The sequence below is a fragment of the Schistocerca piceifrons genome, chromosome 1 (genome assembly GCF_021461385.2).
Source record: "Schistocerca piceifrons isolate TAMUIC-IGC-003096 chromosome 1, iqSchPice1.1, whole genome shotgun sequence".
Classification (NCBI taxonomy): domain Eukaryota; kingdom Metazoa; phylum Arthropoda; class Insecta; order Orthoptera; family Acrididae; genus Schistocerca; species Schistocerca piceifrons.
The window spans coordinates 614,567,723-614,587,826 of record NC_060138.1 but is presented as its reverse complement, the minus strand read 5'-3'; positions in this window follow the sequence as shown (position 1 = coordinate 614,587,826).

Sequence of the window (20,104 nt, the reverse complement as noted above, 5' to 3'; positions counted from 1 at the left end):
ATGGAGACTTTTCCTTAATTTGGTCCCACGGAACAATAAATAAATAAATAAATAAAAATAGATCTTACGCTAACACTAAAAGGGCCACACCAGCTGCAAGTGTTTGTGTGAGACTACACGCATCTCTGTTACATAGAAAACATTAAAATCATTGCCCCACCACGAAAAGCATAACGTTTCTCATTGGATAGACGTAATTTTTGTAGGCGGAGCTTAAGGTTAACATTGAGACGCTGATTGATCAGTTGAAAACACAGCCAGATAACGTTTTCTGAAACCAACTTCGGTAAACAGTAGTATGGGTAAGTTGGAGAGAGTTGCTACCGAGACAACGAGGTGTGTGGTGCTGCGCCGTCCACTGCCCCTGACGCTGCCTAACCACCAACATGGTAATGAACGCACGCGATGCCGCATAAGAGCGCATAAGGCTTCACTCAGAACTGCAGAAGTCTCATCTGTAACATCCCGTTTTTACGTATTACTAGTGTCGATCGTCAATTAAACTTCGTGGTATTCACATTTGCTACTTGAAGTTAAAATGTGAAACGCGATGATTTTTTTGTTATATAATTATAGAAAAGCCACATCAGCCACTGTAATTGACGACAAGTTAAATAATTAACTAAAGGTAATTGAGGGTCACTGTAGACCATTTTTGATGGTTTTCTCTTTTATGAAAATTAATTTAAACCTAGATTATAGATGTGATATGGCATAGGTCATCCTTCGATCCATTATAGAACTTGGAAACCTATTCAGGGAATATTCGTTCACATTTTTGTTGAATGCTGTTGGTTTTTATCATCCTGTATTAAAATATTTCTTTTACCAATAGTACAATTTATAAACAAAGTTTTGTGAGTAGAATAAAAATTCCAGTGGTAAACTTAACTGCTTTTACGACGTTATTTTACCAGCTAACTAAAAATAGGAAAGCCTTGAACTCCTTCCACTAAATTTAGTTAGTATTAAGTTTCTTTTACAGGGAGTGCAGTGGAGCTGACGCTGGAATCATTAAGTATTTGATTATATCATCGCTAGTGTCACTGAACTCTTCCGAACTCTACATGTCATGTGTGGTCTGGCGTCTCCCTACCAGCAACAGGTCCCAGGTTCAAATTAGTCAATTCCGTAAAAAAACATGCTCAGAGCGTCGTTGTGCGAAAGTGGTAGTGATACACGACTTAGAACAAACAGACACCACGCAGAATGTTAGACAGCCTACAGAAGAAGGAGGGGAAGGTTACCAGTGGTCAGATCCCTGACAAGCAAGTTAACCGGACCCAAAAATGTTGATGGTAGAGCATGAGCTAATAAAACAAGGTGTTAACTTCCAGTGCTTGGTACCATCCCTCATCCGACCTGCACAGTTATTCACGAAAACCTCATCCCCTTCCTTGCCCTGAAAGGGGAGTCTGCTCCTGTTATATCGCTGTGCCTGGCAGCGATGGGCTAATCGAGTGTTATTCCTGGCTCGTTCACAATTCCCACTAAGACCTTCAGGAATAACAGACGAAGCCAGGAGTTTGTTGATATGCCACAAGTTGGTTAGAGGGGAACTGATAGGATACGCAAACAACGGGGTGGCAGGAACTGCCTCCCAAGCTTTGTGGTGCGCATTGTTAAATACAGTATTGAGTCAAGGCAAGGAAGAATCCCACTTACTCGGAGACTTATGATGCTAAATAATGAAAGCCGACAAGTTTGCGATTCACTCTCTTATCAAAGGATGCCTTGCGGTAATATGGCGTAATGGTTAGTTTCTTAAGAGTGTTACGAAAGCAAATCTGCTTAAAATGTTTGGAAACAAACGCCGAAGGGTTATCGCTAACAAGAACCTTGGAGGGTCCAAACCAGCTCAAGACCAGGTGTGCAGTGATAACGGCCGGCGTGACCGCACGGGTAGGGATTGACCACACAAATCTGGAAAATGCGTCAACAACCAACAGAATATATCAGTTCGCAGTCTTGGTACGAGGAACAGGTCCTACGTAATCGATAAAGAATTTGTCCACAGGGTTCTCCTCGCTCTCGGATTGTAACAAACCCTTCGGAGGACTAGTTTTCTCACAGAGTTCACACTCTCTCACAAATCACCTGATATACAACGTGGCCCAGATGAGGTGAGCCTTAAAATTTTCCAGTTTTATAGAGGCCCAGATGCCCTCCACCTACATAATTATGAAAGTACTGGAAAAAGGGAGACACCAGCACCACAGGCAAACAAATTTTAGTCCCCAGCTACGTTGACGCGTTTACATAGTGTAAGATAAGAGTTGCTTTCTTAGTGGGCCACACAACGGATGTAGGTCCTGTTTGGGTTTAAGGGCCACAAACAGCTGGGGAACTAGCTAAAACGGTGTTTTATAGAGTAAGAAAAGCATTTTTGTCACACACCAATTTCGCCAGTCCGTGACTGAATGTACTCGGAACCTGATCTTATGTGATTGGCGGTGTTACCATGGTGTCGAGTTTTTATTAAGTTTTTGAGAGAAATCGTTTCAAAAAAGAATTGTTACTCTTTTACGACGTTAGCTAATAAACGGATCCCCGAATCTTATCTGAATTAAATTAGCTATTCGTATTTGCACTTAGAATCACAGGTTGCAATGCTTGAAGACCTAAACAAAATCATTCAGGAAGCCAACAAAGAGCCTGAAAATCCTTGATAAGCGTGTGAGGAGTAAGTAGGCAAGTGGAATGAATACAAGTGACACCCTTCAGGTAGAATCTGGTAAAAACATCAGTGAAAAAGGAATACTAATAATACTTTGTCAGCACTGCCAGTGATGACACTGAAGATGTGGTAGAACTGTCTGTGATATAAACATAAAATTAATTCCGGATAAACAGGTTCAAACAATACTAAAAATTACATTAAATTATGATGTAAATTTCGATCTGGTTAATAACGTACTCACACATGAGCGGACACAAACCACACCATATGTTAAACAAGATTCTGTTAAGAAATTTGAGGTCACTGTTGTAACCGTGCTTATTCTAAAGGTAGCTGGAATTCAGCGTATTTCAGAGCTTTGAGTAACAGACACAATGAACTTTCTCCTGAAAATGTAAAGGAAGGGTTAACTTTGAAACTGCAAAGGACGGTTAATGTAAGTAGTCATAGAAATGTTATCAAAGAAGACGTCATGTAAGAACAAGTACAAATCACGTTAAAGTAAGTAATCTACACTCCCACAATCTAGAACGAAAAATACGGCAATGGTTTCTTCAGGAACGAAATAGGTGGGAATAGAAGGGATTCACGTTTTCGTAGCTGTAAACAAATCAAAAACAATAACTATGAGGACTTACATTCGCAAAATAAGAGAAAACATAACGATTTTTACAGAGAGGACCTTGATAGGAGATCAGGTGTTCATTGCAATAAAGGATGTAATGATCATGGCAGGAAAAGTAAGGCTAAAGGGAAATGAATAAGGAATGAGAATAAAGAGAATTATCAGTTTCGTGTGAGGATTGAAGTTGGAGGTATTGAAGCAGTAGAGATCACTGGAATCAGCAGCAAGTTAGTTGACGGTATACCATGCTGACAACGTGCGTTTTGAGAATGGCAATACGACTGTAATGGCAAATGGTAGGGAGAACAAGACAAAGTTAGCAAATATGAAGGTTCCTCTCAAAGAAGCTCAAAATCTATGCTGCGTAATGATGATTAATAAATGTTTTCAATTCCAATCCAGTAAATATAAAATTATCTCTCAAAGAGAAAAGAATAATCAGACCTTTGTTGAAAGAAGTCAAACAGTGGATAAAGGGTTAAAGTGAAGTGAATTAAAACTAGTAATAAAATTATGAAAGAAGGTTTACAGAATTTGATTTTGATGTAATAGAAAGTGATTTCAAATAATGCAAACCTATTAAAAATTGATGGAAAGGTATAAAGTACTTAACAATAGTTTACATAACTGCAATAGGAGGGTTAAAAAATCATCTTTTGAAATATCTGAAAGTGTTTCTGAACCGTATACATTTAATGAAAACTGACTAGATATTATCCAGCATTAAGGAGAAGTTAAAGAGGAGATACGAAACTTTTAGCGACTTTATTTGATGTGATCCGCCACGAATTCCTCTCCTGTGCCAACCTCTTCATTATTTGCTAGGTGTATTCCAATCTCTGTCTTGCTCAACAGTTTTTGCCTTCTAAAGCTCCCTCTAATACCACATAAGTCATTCCCTGTTGTCTTAATAGACGTTCGTCTTGCCCTTCTCAGTATTTCCCACATATTCCTTTCCTCTCCGATTCTGCGCAGAACCTCCTCATTCGTCCGTAACGCTTCGATTCTCTTTTGTTCCAGTTTTCCCACAGTCCAGGTTTCACTACCATACTCCACACTCCAAATGTAAGGTTCCTGATATTAAAAAAAGTGTCCGTAACTAGGGAAAATCCGTCTGGCTATGACTAGTATCGACACTAGGTACGGGCAAAAGCACATCTTCCGTGAATAAAGAACCAAGTATTAAACAGAGTTTGATGTATGTGTGTAATAGAATGGGGAGATGTTTTTGGCAAAAAGTAACTAATGTTAAGGATTTGTACATTATGTATTCTGTCAAATGTGTGTCAACATACACGAAGCCGCCTGTCCGTGTTGAAAACAAATCAAGCAGTGTGTGACTTCTGGCGAGGAATTTATAAAACGACAGCCCCGTGGTAGACCTGATGCTAACGGCCTATAGGAACGTTGCTTCCAGATGTCAAGGTTGACACGCAAATGACTACTACGGTAACGTGACCTGGTATGCGTCATTGTATGACGTGTTTGCAAACAGGAACTGTAAATAGCGGTAATGCTAAGAGATGCTAGTAAAAATAAATCTTAAATAAGATAATTTGTTTTGTAATATTTTCTGCTTTATTATGAAATTGCTTAACTCAAGAATATGATTCAGTGTCTAAATAGAGGTGATTCATTAATTTATTATTTGAGAAATTGAAAAAAAATTATGTGCCATTTGCAAAGAGAAAGAAAACAATTTATAACATAAAAAAGCCTATATAGTATGTGGTGTTTAAAGTGTATTTGTTTATTGCATGTACTTGCAAGTAAAGTGATGAGGTCTGGACTCAGAAAATTTGGAGCGTTGATAATTCGACGACAGAAGCTGAAAGCCAAAACCAGAGTCTCAGTTAGGAAAAAGATGTTATTGGAAACTGCGTAATGATAGCTGCCAGCAATGAAGCACAATACGACTACAGAACCCGTGATCGGAAAATTCGACTAAAGAGTGAAACATGTTTTGAATGAAATTATCCCCATTGGCTGTAACATTCTCTTATAAAAATCGCGACCGGTTTCGCGAGGATTGAAGACGCACACTGATATGTGTCAAATAACGACGTACAATACTTTTACAAAAAAATCCTCAACAATAGTCAGAAGATTAAAGGGATACTGAAAAGTAGTATTATAAAGCAGTATTCACAAAGATTATTATGTTCACAAAGATTATTTTCAACATGTCAAAACGTGTAGGTAACTGCCTTGGAGCCACTGTTTGTGAGTAGTCTCACAAAGTCTTGTCTATAAACTACTTTTCAGTATCCTTTTTGTCTTCAGACCTTGGTTAAGAATTCTACGTAAGAGAATTTTTCCTTATTATTTTCTGTAGGTTATCTGCATCTTTTGCGTCTTCAATTGACGAAAAAGTGGTCATCAGTTTTAAGATGAGTCGGAATGCCTTATCCCGACTATGTTAAATTTAGTGAATTGGCTTCCCTGTGTTTCAGTAACCACTGTAGCCATTGACATGAAACTTTTACAGGACATTAAACTGTACGCTCTGATTCTACTGAATTACAATAATTGCATTTGAGCCACAGCTTTCAAAATACAACTATTTTGTATGTGATCCTAAATAATTTTAATTATACATAGCGTTATGTTCTTCTTTTAGTTCAGTAGACTCAGGATATATACGTTATTACTCTCGGAAAATTTGAATACTCTACTCGAAGTGGTTTGTAAAATTCAAGGAAAATGCAACAGAAAATGAAAGTTTTCAGGGACGGTTTCTAAAGTTTCAAAGCACTGTAACTCATTTAATATATGCTTAATTTCTAAATTTTAGTCTCTAAGAAGCACCCTACACTATACTGTACAGCGTCCTCTTGATCTCATTAAAAGCAATAATACCATCACTGACCCCCCCCCCCCCCCCCCACACACACACACACACACTTTAGCGTCGAAATTCCAACAAAATCGTTTTTCAGTAAGCGAGTCCATATAAGATTTTTGACCAGCTCATTGGGATTTTGAATCTGACCGTGCAGACACTTCTCCAGTAATTCAGGATTTCCCAGGTCTCTGTAAATAGGTTTTATGATATCCAAGACTGTTACTGGGATGGAATGTTTATGGCTGTGTGAACCGTTTGACTACTGGGCATTGCGGTAATTGCACCATGAATCAGGTCCAGGAGGGCATACGTGGTTTACTGGTTTTTCATCAGTTTACAGTCTGTGGAAGAAGAACTGCCTACTTCGTTTCCACCAAATCACCAGTACTCTTTCTAATGGTCATTCCGTAATACTGCTGTAGTTCATCAAACATTTTGTCTGTCAACCTGCCTCTTATGGTTTTACCATCGGATAGTTTCTTGTCTCTCAACCTAGTGCCCATCCTCTTCTGGACAAACACTGTTAACCTTTATAAGACAGCAATCCACAGTCTTCTATATATAAAATTACCGATTTCATTAGATCTTGAAGTAATGCAAGTAAAGATTTTAACATTTTCAACCGGTGTACATTATATTTAAAAAAAATAAAATACTTCCCATGCGAGTTTACTCGAAAAATTGCAAATTTTGTAAGGAGATAAAAATCCGTAAATGTGGAAAAGAATTTTTTCCCTTCTAACTCCCCTTAATACAAAATATGTCAAGCTAGTGCAGATAGTTTCAGTGAAAATGTAGAAACTTGGCTGCGGCTGCAGAAACTGAAAATTTGTGTGTTTAGATACTTATACAAACTTGTAAAATTTGTTAGTCTTTAGTAAATCTCCAACGAGACCATTTAATGAGAAAGATGGGCAGATCATGATGAGATTCTACATTTATTTTAAGTTTGGAACAATCCTAAGTTTACCGTATGGAAAGAAGTGAGGACAAATAGTAGAGGCTACTCCTGTAAACCGTAATACCATGGCTCTGTTAGTATAATTAGTATTTTCCTTCGAAAAATCCAATTTTGAAAATAAAACACACAAGGGGATATAAGAGGCTCCTTCTGTTTTGGAACGTATTTTATTTTCTAAACTTTACGTTCATTAGAAATCAGCAAATAGCTGAAGTAATTCGCTCCCTTAAGCAGCGCTGCAGAATACGATGTCAGTGATTAGGATGTTAGCAGTTGATGGTAAATGGTGACAACTGGATCATATGGCGAGTGAGCGAATTATAGGAGTGGGGAAAAGAACGTGAGCCTAGAGAGCGAATCGTGGTTGGCATTCTATACTTACAGGAACGATAGATGTTCTTGCGCGAAAAACAGACCATCATTTACTAAGTATCAGTTGTTAAAATTCATTTCTGGCACAGCAAACACCAGGAGGAGTCTACAAGTTAGCTTTAACACCATAATATTGATATGCCGTAAATAGTTTAATTAAATAGACAGATAAATACTGTTTAATTGCGTAAGACGTACAAAGAGCTATTAAGTTGTAAGATGTAAACACTGTAGGCCTATTTCGGCCACACGCCAATTTCGTTAATCGACAATAGGATGTAATCGAAGCCTGTTGTTGTTTGATAGTTTGTGTTACCATGCTTTCGAGTATTTATTGACTTTTTGAGAGGAATCACTTCAAAATATTAAATTGTTACTCTATCCTCTTACAATCACTGGTAGCCTGCTTTTATCTTGTGAATAACCCCATGATCTACACGTACTGCCTTGCGGGACACCACCAAGAAGAGATTCACAGAAAACAGCTACGAGGAAATCCTACGCGCCGCTTCATTAAGATAATCCTCGAAATAGTTAGCGTAACTAGCACAACCATTTATTTTGTACGTCTCCTCCACCACTTTCTATGGAATCGCAGTTAAAGTGAGAAATTTGTATGCCGGTTTACTTCAGTTAGGAAATTTTTCAATCCCCAGATCACTCTGTGGTACAGAGAACTAACAGGAAAATGAATCGCCAAACTTTTATATAAATAATGCTAAGAATAATTGGGGGTGGCACGTAAGGTGATCACATACCTTACGAACGCATGTTATCTAGTCAGAGTTAAAACTTTTTAGTCAACATCAAAAACTAAACTTGCTCTCGCCGTACTGCGCGTTACAAAGTAAACGACTTCGGTCACCAAGTGGTTGTTGTGGATGGTGTATAACAAATACAATTTCCTGCATTTACTTTTAATGTGAAACAGTTGCTCCCCTGCTTAAATATTCTAATTACAGCCCAAACGTATAATATTTCAGTATCATTTTACAGTGGCCTTTATTGTGAGTTGAAAGTTGTGCGACTTGTATAATGCGATGAGACATACACAACATTAATTTCTAAAGAAACGAGACTGTAAGAGGGACATGTGAAGATGAAATATATGGCTGCAGTATTAATACATTTTTATAGCAGGTTATGCTACATTTATAATGGAGAAGTGCAAGTTATTTTAAGGCCGGGAGAGGAAAGAAAGGTTATCTGAAATTTCAGATATAGCATCTTATAAAGAAATGAAAATGGCAGTAATAACAGTAATATCATTGACAGTGAAAGTAATGACAGTGATAATACCTGTGTGACGTACCTGTGTATATTTTCTAAAGATTAACATTGTTGTCTGAATCTACATGCAGTATTAATGCGTCACCACAATTATTCTGCGCATTGCTTATGTAAAAGTTCTTTTAATCATTTTATTGTTAATATTCCGTACCACAGATTTGATGTGAAGATGCTGTTAAACCGAAACGCACCATCAGGAGCAATAATAATAGTAATAAAAGAACATAGCGAACAACTCAAGAGTGTATGACCGTAAAATATACGCTTAGAGTACGACATAGAGGCTAATAGAATTAGATGCTGAAACTCAAATGAAATATTACTGACGTAGACTAGACAGATGCACAACTGGAGTCTTAACTCTTTCTAACATCTAAAAGCAAACTGCGAAAATCCGTTACAGCATAACAGATCCATAATAACCGTGCTCCGAAGACATGGGTTGACATGAATCTCAAAGACTTATTCCGAACATTCAGAATGACGTAAGGTTATTAGGAAGTCCGTTACAGCGCTATTTGCAGTCTGCTGACTTAGGTATCGGCACTGTTCCACCATAGTGATCTTAATACTTTCTTAAAGCTTTACGAAGCCGCTCTGCTGTGAGTAGACAATGCATTTTCTATTAGCTTCAACTTTTAACGAAAAACGGCCGGCGCAGGAAACACAATTTTTTAACCGACCTGCTGTTTGCTCAATAACTTACTGATCGATAACCGTATATTATAACAGCGTGTGGCGATGAGAAAAAATTGTTCTTTGTTTAGGTACACAGTAAATAATGTCCTTGGCCACACACCACTTTAATTAGAATTGTCGTTTAATTTGCTGTGGACAATAACTCACCTAGTATTTTATACAGTTTAATATCTGGTTTTGCCCGCTGAGCTGAGAAACAAACAGTACGTGACATCCAGTAATTCTGAGACAAACGTAATCTGCTATGGAGGGGTAAATTCTATGCGCCTTGTGTACAAAATGGCTTAGTTGCGACGCGGGGCCAGTACTAAACAATATAAACAGGACGTTAATAAGTGCAATTCCAATTCGCTAATATTCTAAAAGCAAGAAAAAGCAGCTCAAATACTTTCCTCTCATTGGATACTCGGGTAGGTTAACATCCACTACGTAATTAACTATGGCGTAGTGCAGTAACGAAGTGCAGTGGAACTAAGGAAGAGGGATTTTACACAATGACGCCTGTAAAAGTGATTCAGTTACCCTACATAAAAAATTTTTACCCATTAAAGTAAGTGTAGCAGCAGAATGGACTCTTAGATCATGTAAACTGTTAGCATGGCATTACTGCTGCATTTTATTGCAAAATTTCATCTTTCATTGAATTACATGATTGTCTTGAACAGCGTACGCCATCGGATTTCTGTGTTTCCAGGGAATAGCAGAATTTAATAAATGGAGGACAACAAGTCATGCAGTAGTTTGCACAGACTGCTGAACTGTCTATAAGGGAAACAGAAGGCTTTTCCGCTATTGGTATACAATGGGTTAATATATATTTGTTGATTACTGCAAGCATACAAGTTTCAATACTTCTATGCTTTTATCCATCTATCATTTCCCTGTCTGGTTCACACACTTCTCAAGATCAGAAACGTTTTACGGAAAATGGAAGCCGGCCGGTGTGGGCGAGCGGTTCTAGGTGCTTCAGTCTGGAACCGCACGATCGCTACGGTCGCAGTTTCGAATGCTGCCTTGCGCATGGATGTGTGTGATGTCCTTAGGTTAGTTAGGTTTAAGTAGTTCTAAGATCTAGGGAACTGATGACCTCAGATGTTACGTCCCACAGTGCTCAGAGCCATTTGAACCACTTGGAAAATGGAATCTTTTATCGTCTTTCAAGTTATTGGTATTCTGTGAATGTTTACTCATAGAGACAGAGGTAAAATTTATTGGTAAACATATTCTTCAGTGCTGTCCTGTGTGGTTACGAATTTCGTTAGCACCTACCATTGCGTAAGGTGGGTCTTGAGGGCTAAGATGACAGACCTATTACATCCAGCTAGAGATTGGCAATCCTAGCTTGGAAAATCTACGAATTCTACGAGTTCTCAGTGGAAGCCGGGTAGGTCTAACACTCAACGACAAGCAGGCAGAGTAGGAGGAAGACTGAATGACGAAATTTGAATGTGATCTCAAGCAGCAAGGGGTGCTAATGCATTTTCAGTCCTCTTGCTTGATCCCTACTGTGGCGTTACCATCGAGGTCAGAGGGGTACAACATTGAGACATGTGTGAATAAAACGGAAAAATGTCCCTCTAAGTTTCCCCAGTTTGTCTTGGCAACACCTTTGGTGGAACCTGCTCACCTTCATTGAGACTTTTTAAAATGTACCAGTGCAGAGACAAATTGTGAAGTATTCCTAGACGCCTGCTGATATACAACTCCTTGAGAGCCCTACAAGTCCAAATGCATGCCTCCAGGTGCCTAATACTGCTTCACATGTTGTCTCCATAACGCCACATATTTAAAATTCTCCGTAAAGGCGAGCAGATGCCACAGAGACATTTGTCTAATTGTGAGGCGAAAGGGGGGGGGGGGGGGCGGGGGTCTTAGAGGGACCCTTCGCTGTTCTGTTCACGCGTATGTTAAAGCCTAAGCCCCTCCACTCGCCGTCACCACCACCATCACCACCACTACGAACTCCCATGATCACGCCACAGGGGGGCGCAAAGGAGGAGGGTTGAAAATGCATAAACACCTTCTGCTGCTTGTTATTAAATTCAGTTTGCGTCGAATGATTTTGAATCCTCCATAGTGGTTTCATCTGTGCCATGAGCAACAGTTCCCCTACCGCTGCACTCCTAAGGGTCGATCTTATTCAGTGGGGAAGCTGCCCTACAATGTCCGTAGAGAAGGGCTCAAACGTCTGAGGTTGTCAGCAGTGTGAGAGGTTATCAAGAACTTCCCCTTTCACACCACACTGAGAAATGCCGTTTTCGCATGCGAAATGTTAGGGAACCAACGCCACAAGGAAACGCTGGTTTCGATGACGCCCTTTATGCCAGCACCTAAGCTCTTTTCGTGCCGATTGTGGGCGGCGATGTGCCTGAAATGCTTTCCTGGGCCACCTGTAGGACAACCAGGTGACTGCAGTGCCGGGCGTCGAGGTTCTCCCATCCCCGCAGAGGCGTCAAAGAAGTAATGATAAGTTAGTAACAGCGGGTGTGACGACCTTCCCATCATCTTACACGTCCACGGTTATGCTAGGCAGAATTCTGGTGAAATTTGATGCCAATGCGACGCACCTGACACGTCTCGTGAACTTCTTTAGTGCTGTGGCCTTTTTCTCGCGTGTTTCGCCACCTTGATGTTCGAAGCGCCTTGGAGGCCGAGGGTGACGTCGCAGGGTGCCACAATTTTGCAACTTTAGAGAGAAATGTTGTAGGCAACACTGAGCCAAATTCAAAACATTTGTGTCACATTGAGGAACATTTACAGGGTTTCAGATAATTATCCTACAAATAATTACAACAAGTTAACAAAACAAAGAAAAATTAGTAGGCCTCCCTTATTATTTGTGGTTATCTAAAACTAAGAATCGGTAACCCATCAATAAAAGACACAGTAACAAAATATGGGGAAAACGCAATAAATAATTGCAATGGCTTGGAGATAATTAACGGCATATTCAGAAAAAAGATATTCGTAAATGTTATTTGAGCTGCTAGAAGTACTAGGTAGATAAAAGTAGTAAATATGTATAACATTTAATACATTTTTTTTGCTCCGTTGGACAAGGCGTAAGAGTCTACACAAAACGGACATTGATCATTTCGAAGTTGGAAGCATAGATATGCTCTGAGGCTGAGCGAAATTATACACTAGTCAATAATCGTTAGCTGACGAAGTCTTAAAAGTATATTTATTACAATATGAGAAGTTAAAGCGCATATGAAAGATGACTGCAGTAGTAACTGTCAAACAGACTCATTGATATCAACAAAGACGTGTAATACGAGAGAAAGCAGAAACAAGCACCTACTTGGGTCCTAGGAAATAAGCAAAGAGTAAGAGGTGCGAGAGATACAGCGATATGGAAAGAAAATCTCGATTTAGCTGGAATAAAAACGAGACATATCTTGAAAGCTTTCTAAAGCAAGGTGGCTCAATTATTCATGAAGCGTCATCCTAAATATTCTATTCATACTTTTATGCACTAATTGTACTCCCCAGGTCTATCAGCATAATGAATGGGCAACTGGGAGGTTCTTTTATAATTCGCATTACTACTTGCAAAACGCGTACGGAAATCCTCATATTGGAAAGCTAGGAACTGAATTAGCGTGTCAGAGCGGTTTGTGAGAAGCTATATTCTTCCTTTTATTCGGCACAGCATCCTAACAGGTACAGATAGCGGAGGAACGCAAGCATTCAACCGTCGCCACAGCCTTAAACGTGTAGCCTTAAGTGGTCTTCAGGGCTGCTGTAGCCTCTATCCTTTCACGCCCCCACCCTCCCACCCCACCCCCCCCCCCCTCCCAACTTCGAGCTGACCCTTGTAACGCGACAGGAGGATAACACGCCAGAAGGCTAGAAAGCGCTCGTGCAAAGGCGCAATGCCTAACTGAAGCAAAAGACGGCAATTTTTATCTGTGGGAACCGCAATATACACTTCTCAACGTCTGCTCTGGAAGGTACCTAGAAAGGCAGACAGTTTCTGCCCTTGCCCCTGCCCACAAAATAAACAAAAGGTCTCTATCTTTTGCTGTCACTCTGCCGAAATCATGAAATTTCAATGGGATGGTGATCGCAATGTCTGCAAAACTTGCCTAGAGATTGGATGGTGCTCTGAGCTATTTTGATATTGATGGATGACAAGGAGATTTTCCAATACTTGAGAGAAAATTCAAAATTTCTGTTTAGACACACTCTCTGTCTCTTGTCCTATGAACGGCTGTCTTGCAGCACTTGTGAAGGTGAGTCCAGTACACTATCAAGTGTCGCTCACAGCTGGAACAGGCGGCTGAGTACTGGAGGTTTATTTGGTGATATTCTGCCAACAGTGCTTTTCCATGGAAGAGTTCAGAGCGTATGGTTTTTGTCAACTCTGCGGAGTTAGTCATTTCAGTAACTGATTTCCACACTTAGCTGTTTGATTTGCAGGATGTACTTTGCTTCGTTGTTCCAAGTTCATTTTTGATTAGCACTTTCTGGTACGCTCCTTGCTTCACCGTTTGGAAATTTTCATTACGTGATCTTAAAATTTGTACCGAAATTGGGATTGGACGGAGCTATATCTTTGACTTTATATTCATCGTTATCTTGTTGAAGCTTTTCCCACTTGAATGCAAGTTAGGAGATATAAATAGCATCTTTTATATGTAGGCATTTCCGTTCAGTATTTAGACACTTCCCTTAACTAAAATGTAGTGACGTACGGTGACTGACTTATGAATATCGTACATAACTGTTAACTGTGAAAGGTTAAATTCAGAATTCATAAGACGTAATCATGTATTCCGTCGTAATCGTCGTAAAGGAGTGCGACTTGAAGTTAAATGTTTACTTGATACAATAGTAAAGGCATAGTCACAGTACATAACATTTTTCTTTAAAATAAAGGGGTACTTGCCGGTTTCAACGAACTACGTCGACATTTTCAAATGTAAGACATCAGTTGCAGTACATATAATAGGAACTGTGATCATACATCTGACATTTTTCGTAAGTGTTGTCAGATGTATGGTTACAATTCCCATTATATATTCCCCATCTGATGTCTTACATTTGAAAATGACGACGTAGTTCATTGAAACGAGTAATGTAACCTGTAACCACTTTTTTTAAGAAAAAATTTATGCTCTATGATTATGGCTTCACTATCGTAGAGTCAAACACTGATTCATTACGCTTCCTCTTTAATTATTTTTTAGAAGTAAATTTTCATGATTTCGTAGGGAGCTTCACTCCATTTTCCAGTCATGGAGACTTTAAGTTTACATCTCATGGGCATGCACACTACAACCACAGAACCCCACTTCACAATAAGACCGTATTGGCTATATCTAATTACATGGCAAACCGCAATCACACGAATGAAGCTGTCATAAAAGTGTATGAAAGTTCTTAGGACATGTTATTAAATAACATAGGAACTGATACAAATGATATTGGAAAATAGCGTACTACGAGTAACTCACGAATCAATAGAACAAAACTGTAAAAAGGCAGCACATAATCGATAAAGCTACTAACAGAGATTATGAAAGGAGATGAACGAGCCAGCAGATGTGACTAACACGCCTGAAGAACGCAGAGAAATTTATCGAGGAGACCAGATAACCATGGTCGTGGTACCTGACGCAACACAAATTAAAAGTATAAAACCCACAGGACAGGACAAAATTATCACTATACCCATCTAACAACGCTAAGATCCTCTCGTGGCTTAGCTCATCTGGAAAGACCCCTGGTCACCGCTCTTGCCACACTGTTGTTGCGTTCTGCAATCATTGAACTACCGTCAGCTGTCTGTGCGATCTGTCGGTATGATGCTCCCACGTCCCTCCCACCAATGATTCGAACTTTGAGTTCAAAAGCTGGCCATCAGCTGCTCGAGCACTTCATCTGTGCTGTGCTTCAGCAACGCTAGAAGCACCCAGTTGCTATCACGCACTATACTTCATTTGTAGGAACAGGTTTTCTTCTGTAGAGAAAATAAACTTGCATAAGGACATTATTTTAGCTAATACAAAGCGACACGGGCTACGGACGATTTTGAACTGCGTAGTAGTGACAGTGGGGTGGTGGGGGTTATATCGTGGTGGGGGTAATTCTTCTCCACACAAGATGCCATTTCAGTTAAAATGGAGCAGTGACTCTTGCAGCATCGTTTGTTCCTCTACGACAGTTTCCTTAAAGCAGGTGAGTGTTACAGCTACACAGCAAATATTTTGTATACACACCAATCTCGGTCGGCAAGGAGCTGTTCCGTGTCGTATCACAATCCTCACGTGGATAGAACCGATCAGATCAACTGTATAAAAAGTGTACTGGCGTCAGATGCGGTGTAGCGATGCCAGAAAATATTGCAAGGCTACGAGAATCGGTAGTCAATGCCACAGGACGGTCTGCTAGACGTCATGCCAGTAGGCTAGTAATCAGTCGCGAATCTGTTAGATGAATTTAGCGTACATTTAAATATACAGATTTATTGTACAAATACTGAACACGTCGGATTTGTTGCAAGCGAATAGTTTGCTTGAAAAATGAAATAATTTTGACTGAAATGTAGTTTTCTGGTGAGCGAAGAAGCTCATTTTCATTTAAACAAGACCATCAATAAACAAAACCTTCCTTACTGACCTCTTGACCACCCACACCTTATCATCGGCGTCCTGTACAGTCTGAAAGAGTCACAATCTGGTGTGCTATTGGCTCCGTCGGAATTATTGGACCGTATTTTTTTGGAAGGAAATGGACCCAGCCAGCGGAACCTCGGTTCCATACATCCATAGGCTTTAAAAGTTCTTGAAACCACTACTGAGGAGACGAAGACTCCCTTTAAAGGATGTTTGGTGCCAGCAGGAGTGCATTATCTCATACACCATGAATGCTTCTGTGGTGTCACCGCCAGACACCACACTTGCTAGGTGGTAGCCTTTAAATCGGCAGGTCTAGAGAGACTGACTAGCAATCGCCCCAGTTGTACAGCCGACTTAGTATTACATCAACGACGTACTTTATTTGCTACTAATAATTCCTTTAACTGTTCCAGACCTCACACCAATCCGCGTGAGCTTAACGCGTGCCTTTCGGCTTCCTCTCACTGTGACTTGGCTGTCTTGCCAAGTCACAACATTTATGGCGACGAGTCTCAAAAGAGGATTTAGCGTTCATATTGCCCTAATTTACTTGTGTGATGGCTTCGCCACAATCTCCAGATGTACTGTCCGAATTTTATCGCTTGCAGAATCAGCAGACGCAGGCCTTGTTGGATGCCCTTGGACAGCCGCCGCTCCACCACTACCGCAGCCACAACACGCAGTTGCACCACCTTTTCGTCATTTTGATGCGGCACTGGAAAGCTGGACGGAGTGGTCACGCCAATTAGGATTCCATCTCGCCGCCTACAGAATTCAAGGTAACGAGCGGCAGCCTTTTTTGTTAGCATCCGTCGGGGTGCACACGTACCGTGTGATAGTGAAATTATTTCCCCGACGCGACGTAGCAACTCTGTCCTACGACGAAATTTTGTCGGCATTAGATGCATATTTCAAAGAATCAGTCAATGTGGTTGCAAAAAGGTATACTTTCTCTCGTACCAAACGTACGGCCGGTCAGACTAATAGGGAGTCGGTTGCAACTTTGCAAGGCCTTACTAGGGATTGTGCTTTTGAGTGTGAATGTGGACTCCCTTATTCAGATACTACGGTGCGTGATGCAATTGCACAGAACGTTTCGGATATTCGTATACGGGAGCAAATTTTGAAACTAGTCAATCCCTCCCTTCAACAAGTGATAGACATATTGGATAGGCAAGACACACTTGACTTTGCTCAGGAATCTTTTGCAACTTCGCCAGCTGTGTGTCACATTAACCGGCCCGCCAGGCGAGCTGCACGGAACGGTAAACAGCCCTCGCTCCCATCCGCGCAGCCGCGTGTGCCGCGCCAGCACGCAAATGCAGTGCTAAAATCATGCCCGCGGTGTGCTACTAGACATTCGCATGAGAATTGCCCGTCACGCCACGCTATTTGCTTCTTCTGTAATAAAAAAGGACATGTTCAGAGTGTTTGCCAGAAAAAGCTCAGATCGGAAACTCACAACTATTCCAGGCCCTTTGCTTCACGCCGGAAACGGAATCGAACCAAGAATACTCAGGCTCGTGAACCTTCGCCCATGGAAATTCATGTAGTTAATTCCACTCCGCCCAGTGCCACTTTCTCTAAAAGTGACTGTGTTCATCCCACAAAAAGTATGCATCGACGTCGCCGGAATTCGCGTCAAGTCGCGAGTGCTTCTGTACCAGTGTCAGTTCACGTTGCACGAGACAGTCGCTCTTGTCGTCAGCAGGACAATAAACTTTTGTAGATTTGGACATTCATGGCAACGTGATACCATTCCAGCTCGATACCGGAGCTGCAGTTTCATTGATCAATAAAGACACGTACAAACAACTGGGCACACCTCCGTTGCATGCCGCAAATGTTAAGTTAAATAGTTATTCCGGTCAAAATATCCCTGTGTTAGGACAGTGCAGCCTTCTTGCAACATACAAGGGACAACCAAAACTTGTGTCTTTTTACGTCCTTCGTTCTTCTTCTGCAGTGAACTTTTTTGGTTTAGATTTATTTCAATTGTTTAACTTGTCTATAGTCAATCAGGTCCTATCAGTGAACCAGACTGTGCCTTCAGCCAGTGTTTCTCGTCTCTGTGAAGAGTTTGCAGACATTTGTGCACCGCGCCTTGGTTGCGCTAAGAACTATAAAGCACATTTGGAACTGAAAGTAAACGAGCAACCGAAATTTTTCCGAGCGCGCAGTGTTCCCCACGCATTGTGTGATGAGGTCACAAGAACATTAAACAATTTAGAATCACAAGGTGTAATTGAACGTGTGCAGGCTTCTCTCTGGGCATCACCCTTAGTAATTTAGCCAAACCCTTCCGGAAAATTGAGACTTTGTGTGGACTTCAAGGCTACAGTGAATCCACAACTAGTGATTGCAACTTTTCCTTTATCCCGCCTAGAAGATCTTTTTGACAAACTGTGCCTGGGTAAATATTTTCCGAAGTTGGACCTGGCAGATGCGTACTTGCAAATACCGGTGGACGAAGAATCCCAGCGCATCTTGGTGGTTAACACGCATCTTAGTTTGTATCGATTCAAAAGACTGCCATTTGGGTGTGCATCCGCCCCTGCATTGTTTCAGCAATATCTGCAAACTGTTTGTGCGTCGGTCCCTACTGCAGCAAACTATCTGGACGATATTGTGATCTCCGGAAAGACGGAAGAAGAACATTTAGCCAATCTCAGAACATTATTTCAGGTCTTGCGACAAAATGGTCTTCACTTGCAGAAGGACAAATGTGTGTTTTTTGCTCGTGACTTACCATATCTGGGCCACGTACTCAATGCACAAGGCATACATCCGAGTCCAGAGCACCTCCGTGCCATACAGGACTTGCCTTCGCCACAGAATTTGAAGCAGCTACAGAGTGTGTAGGGAAAAATCAACTATTATCATAATTATGTTCCCCATGCCTCTTCCATTTCAGCTCCGCCTCACCGCTTATGCCGTAAAGGTGTTCCGTTCGTCTGGACGACGGAATGCGAACGCGCCTTTCGCCAGTTGAAATCGGCGTCGCTTTCAAATACTTGCCTTACGCCATTCGATCCCCAGAAACCCCTTTTGTTGATGGTAGATGCATCGGATTTCGGGATCGATGCTGTGCTTGCGCACATAGATGGCTCGCATGATCGCCCTATTGCCTTTGCGTCCAAATTGCTCTCGCCTGTGCAAAGAAATTATTCACTGATCCAGAAAGAAGCTTTGGCTCTCGTATTTGGTGTTACAAAATTTCATGATTTCTTGTATGGTCGTCACTTTACCATCATCACTGACCCTAAACCCTTGACGTCACTTTTTCATCCGAACAAGCCTGTACCTCCACGTACAGCGCAGAAATTCATTCGCTGGTCTATTTTCCTCTCGCAGTACCGCTACGATATCTTGTATCGGTCCACTGCTAAGCACGAAAACGCCGATGCGTTGTCCCGTTTGCCTGTTGCTGAAGATAGAGCATTCGATTCTTCCGAACTTACTTGCATGTTCATTGATGCGGAAATCGATGACGTGGTCGAATCGTTTCCGATTCATTTTCGTCGTGTGGCTACTGCCACAGCTGCTGACCCTGTCCTTGCTACCGTTTTGCGTTTTGTTGCTACGCAATGGCCCTTGTCAAAGTCACGGATCGAGGATCCGTTGGTTCGCCGATTTTTTGCTCACAAGGAGAGACTTTTTGTTCGACGGGTGTTTTGCTGTTGCGTTCTGATAATGATCAGTCCAGAGTCGTGGTCCCACGTTCGTTACAGTCCTCTGTCTTACGGCTTCTCCACCAAGGACATAGGGGTATAGTGCGAACGAAACAACTTGCTCGTCAGCACTGTACTTGGTTCGGAATCGATGCTGCGATTACGAATATGTGCTCTTCTTGCATGGCGTGTGCCGAACAACAATCCGCACCATCGCGGTACTTCTTTACATGGCCGAAAGCCACTTCCCCTTGGCAACGATTACACATCGATTTTGCTGGTCCATTCTGGAATGCTCGATGGTTGGTTGTGGTAGATTCATTCAGTAATTTTCC